General features: G+C 43.4%; 1 pseudogene; it reads left to right on the forward strand.

Moving 5' to 3' along the window:
- Window positions 1–1,719: 1,719 nt before the first annotated feature.
- LOC115319953 lies at window positions 1,720–4,446 on the forward strand (annotated as a pseudogene).
- The last annotated feature ends 1,082 nt before the right edge of the window (window positions 4,447–5,528 follow it).

Genomic DNA, 5,528 nt, shown 5'->3' on the forward strand with positions numbered 1-5,528 from the left:
GACATTTCATCGAACGCCGTTTCATCGAATCGCTTGACGCTGTTTCGTCGAATTTCCCTTTAGTGAATTTTGGAGTAATACAGTACTTTTTACATAAGTTACTATCGCTCTTGAAATAGTTTTGACGCCGCTCTAAATTCACCAGAAATAGAATTACTACCCCAATCAGTTTTTTGTCCACCTAAACGTCGGTTACTGAATCATAGAAGGTAGCTAACATATAAAAGTTGAGTGGTTACGCGACTTATTCTTTTCTGGCGAGATAGGCGGCTGTTCTCGGCCACACACTTTTCCCCAATTCATCCCCCTATTTATTTACACGTGAAAGGCACTTTCTTAAAATAGAAACAGCTATTCTCCGCGGCGTCTTTTTTTTAATATATATTTATCGATTTTTCCGTGTGTTCATTTTATCCTAGGATAATGGTTTTCTTTTTAAGAACTATGTTCTTAAAGAACGCGTCTCACCTCTTCGTTAATTTATTGTAACTGACAGAGCCGTGGACCTGTCGGATCTTCGACATGCAATATACTGTGTGCCAAAACTCTGGCAGGTCCATGGTTCTGTCGGCTACAATAAATTAACAAAGAGGATGACACGTCTTTTTATCATGCGACACGGAGACAGAACATTGCTTCAAGGACGACGTCGTCTTGAGGCAGAATAGGTCTCTTCAAGGACGAAGACATATACGCCCTTGAACAGACGTCCGTTCATCACTGCACCTGATGATCCCAGCTTTAAAAAGTGTCGTCAGTGTTCACTTTTCTTATTGGCCACATTACCAACAGAGGTCATCATTTACTAAAATAAAGAATAGAAAGTGACAAAAAAGGTTTCCTCCTTTTATATATGTATAAGTTAATAAATTATAATAAATATTGGAACACTACTATCCTCCAGCCGCTAAAAAGAATATTATTTCCTAGATGTAGAATTCCTACTGCTCAAGTAGGCGGTGTTCGATGAAACGCCTTCGATGAAACGGCGTTCAATGAAACGGCGTTCGATGAAACTGCGTTCGATAAAATGGCTTCGATGAAACGGTGTTCAATGAAACGGCGTTCGATGAAATGTCCGGATATAGTTTAATGTTATCTCAAAGCATTTTCATTCGAGAGAACCCATCTGTGTATTTGTTTGTCTCTAACTGCAACGAAGATAAAAAAAAAAACTAATGAGTTTATTGCATTTGGCGATTGTACTGCCTTTTGTCAGGGTAAACCAAAATTATGCGGCAGCTTCGAACTAAATACTGGAAAAGGTACTTTTGAAACATTATATTCTGGAGCGAGGGGAAGAAAAGGGACGGATGTACAGGAAGCTTCTAACATAGCAACATTTGAAGCTGTCAGAGGAACTGGGCGAGAAAGCGAGCCTTGACGAACTCCAATGAAGGCATTTAGAGGTATGTCCCAAATGTTTATATGACGTTCATGTTGCAGGCCGTGCACCCCAGTCATATGTCTGTACTTGAAAGTACGGCACATGGAGAGAAACGCTCAAGCCCAAGCAACCCAAATCCAGTCAGATCGTTAAAACAGCAACGACTTAACGAGTGCTCAAACAGGCAAGCACGACTGCCCCAGAACAAGTACGAAGAGCTGGAGGAAAACTTCGTGATCGAATCAACACAACCGTTTTCAGTTGTAGAAAATGATGATTTTGTTTGCTTGGTTCGGAGCCTTGCGCCAAACAACACTCATCTGACCAGAAAAATGCTTGTCGCTCGGATCGACCGTCGCTTCTCGAAAATGAAAGAGCGACTGATCAAGAAGCTGGAGAAGGCCAAATACGTCGCCATTTCTGCCGACTGCTGGAAGACGTTCAACAGGTACGTTCGATTAGCAGACCTGTCTTTTCTTCTTTCATACTGTGATTTATTTCCTATGGAGGCTTCTTTGGTGTCACATGTCTGTGGCTGGATGCCGAATCACTGGAGCGAAAGTCTGCGGCGCTTTGTTGTCACCGCATCAAGGGGAGCGTGACCTACGAGAAGATCGCCGAAGAACTGGAAAACGTCTTCCTAGAGTACCGTATTCAAAACAAAGTTTCCAGGGCTGTCACCGACAGTGGGTCGAATTTTCTCAAGGCCTTCAGGTTTGTAGAATTTCCAACTCTTCAATGCTCTACGTAAATGTTAATGCAAGCGCCACAGAAAGGAACAATTGTCAATTCTTCATGTGTAGTTTGCCGACATGACAGTTTGCATTTCTCGAGTGTGTTTTTTATTCTAGATGTCGGCGTTGCGTTCCTGGTTTTATGTTTTAAACTGGGAACGGACATTTCATCGAACGCTGTTTCGTCGAACGCCGTTTCATCGAAGCCGGTTCATCGAATGCCGTTTCATCGAATGCCGTTTCATCGAACACCGTTTCATCGAAGCCGTTTCATCGAACGCCGTTTTATCGAACGCCGTCTTATCGAACGCCAGAGTGGCATTCCCGCTTCCTGAAGCTGGTCGGAGGTGCCCATCCCGGGTTCTGGAAGCTTTTGACTTGCATCGCCGCAGAACATCAACTGACGGAAGACAAGCTGGAGGCGATGCTGAATTCCCAAGAGCCTCCTCGCCAGAAGAAGGCCATAGTGGCAAGAAATGAGAAGGTCCGCCTTTTTTATGAGAACCGACGGACCATGGCTATGGGGAACTTTTTTGAAACGGTGAATGGCTGTCGCACGAACACATGAACCTCCGAAAGTTTTCAAATAAAATTTGAAGTGACGTACTTACTTTTGACTTCATTGAGTCTTAAAACTAAAAAAACAATGTTTCGTTGTAGCTTCATAAATAGCACCTCAGCTTTAGCTACTGCAAGCTTCGGGCAGTAAAAAAGTATCAATAAAAAGACATGAGAGGCTAGGAGGCTCACATGGCCAAAGTTGTTGCGCCTGCGCAAAACCGAAGTCGCCTTCTGGCCTCCATGAGTTCGAGTGCGCTCTTACCGGGAGTGCGACTTTTTATTTATTTCTTACAATACCCTCAAGGCCTATCGGGCAATACAGAGGGGGTGAAGAGATAAGCACAATGCGCGAAACAAACATAAAGATCGGTACAAATATCCTCATGGGTTACTTGCATCAAAATAAATTGTAACAGCTACAAGTTTGGACATTAAAAACCTGACGATGAAATGGGTGAATGATACGAAAATGCACTCGATCCGTGCATAAAAGAACATCTTTCACACTTTTATTTAAAAGACATTTTATTCGATGAAACGGCCGTCAGCGATTCGATAAAACGGCGGTCGATGAAACGGCGGTCGATGAAACGGCGTTCGATGGAACGTCCATTTTTTCGATGAAACGGCGTTCGATGAAATGTCCGGGAACCGTTTAAAACTGCTAACTACGACGTTGCTTCATTTAGAGTTTTCGGTTCTCACGATGACGATGAGGAAACAGCCCATTGCGCTGACGCCAGTTCTCGACAATGGGGTGCCGTATCGACTACCTCCACATCAAAAATGTGCATCGCACGCATTGAACTTGGTTGCTGGTGCCGATGCCCAGAAAGCAGAAAGCGCCATCTCCAAAGCGGTTTTTGCTAAGTGCCAGAGCTTATGGGCAAAACAAAACCAGTCAACGCTGGCTGCCGATGAACTCCATGACCTCTGTGGACGGTAAGTTCTCAATTTTTACGTAATACTAAAATTGTATTGCCTCTCAATGGTTCCGGGGTTTTTCTGCAATTGAGTCGCCAGATTCTATTGAAATGGCAACTCAATTTTTTTAGTTGCCATCTCAATTTTTTGAAACCATGAGACGTTGAGGCATTTTATTTAGGTGTTCATATTTACTCGGATCGACCTGTAACTACGGTTCGAACTTTGATACTAAAACAACGAAACGTTACGTTTCGCACAACAAGGTACCTTGAAAAGCACAAAAAAGAAGCCATATTATCATAACATAAAAAAAAAAGAACTCGTCGTGCGAATAACCGCAAAAAAGGTAATGTGCTTTCGAAAACAAAAGCACATTACCTTTTTTGCGGTTATTCGCACGAGTTCTTATTTTTATGTTATGATAATATGGCTTCTTTTTTGTGCTTTTCAAGGTACCTTGTTGTGCGAAACGTAACACCTTGGAATTCGCGCTACAACGCCATAAAATGCACCCGAGATCTCTTAAACAACCGTTCGGAGCACCTGGAAAAATTCTGTATGCGGCAGAAACTGCATGCTTTGCGATGCCCCGTTGACGTAGACTTTGTCGGAGAGAACTGCCAGGTGAGTGGAAATTCAAGTGTTAGTCTATGTACAGAGTCACATTTTGTCAATTGCCTATTCTAGGTCATGAAACCACTTGCGGACGCACTGGATATTTTACGAGGGGACAAAAACATGTATCTAGGATACCTACTCCCCACAATTGCAGCACTGAAACGCAAGCTGACATCACAACATGGACTGGAGTACTGCGAGCCGCTGAAACAGCCGTGATCGCAGGTCTCGAAAAACGGTCAGATGACTTATTTATGTTTTATTTGACTAAAGCGTTAAAAGTACAAACCATATTTTTTTCCTATTTACATACACACACAAAAAAAGAAGAAATTTATTCAGTAACTACCTAAAATATATACAGGCCCAGGGCGATGTGTAACAATGGAAACATAATTATTGTTTTTAAGAAAGAGTGCAAGCTGCTAGCTGAGTGCTGTCTTCGCTAGGTGTTTCTCGAGTTCGGCAGACATTAGATGAGTATAATCGTCATGAGTTGGCTCATAAACTAAAATCTCTTAATAATTTCTTAATTATTGGTTTTACGGGTCATGTTCCCACCGAAGAATCGACGGCAATTGCTACGAGGCCAGACCGTCTAAAAGTATTTGCAAAAGTATTAGTGTTTAAGGTAATAATTAATCAATGTTCACGTCTTTCAGCCCGATTTGAAAAGTGCGCGCATAAAGCACGCCGCGATCTTTGCCCACAATGACGCTTCTCAGGCTGAGGCAGTCAGTGGGGACCTCTACAGAACCTTTGCCCTGCTCCGCGAACAGCGCTACCGGAGCCTTTGAAGCTTTTAAGCGCGCGCCCGGGTGGTACCGTGACCAGTGGCGTAATTAAGGGAGGGGGGGGGGGGGGGGGTACAAGTGCCCCGGGCGCCACTTGGGAAGGGGGTGCCGAGCCGAGTCCACCCATAAAAATAATATAATGATGATGTCATTATCACTATCATGAGGGGCGCGAAATTTTATTTGCCATGGGCGCCGTCATATCTACATAGTTACGCCACTGACCGTGACCGCGGGGCGCGCGCTTAAAAGCATGCTTCAAAGGCTCCGGTAGTGCGGTACGCGGAGCGCGGCAACGGTCTGCTAAAGGTCCCTATTGTTCTGAGCGTCGTTTTGGGCACTTTGTGTACACTTCGAATTGTATGTGTGTGAGACGATTCTTTTTTTCTATTACAGTATCACTGGAAAGATCGGATGTCGTTATGGAATAGAATTGACACATATTCTGTAAAGCTAACCGCAAATGTTAAAAAAGAAAAAAACATTTTTTCCAGGTTTGGTGACAAA

The sequence above is a fragment of the Ixodes scapularis genome, unplaced genomic scaffold (genome assembly GCF_016920785.2).
Source record: "Ixodes scapularis isolate PalLabHiFi unplaced genomic scaffold, ASM1692078v2 PGA_scaffold12__126_contigs__length_90152505, whole genome shotgun sequence".
NCBI classification, from domain to species: Eukaryota; Metazoa; Arthropoda; class Arachnida; order Ixodida; family Ixodidae; genus Ixodes; species Ixodes scapularis.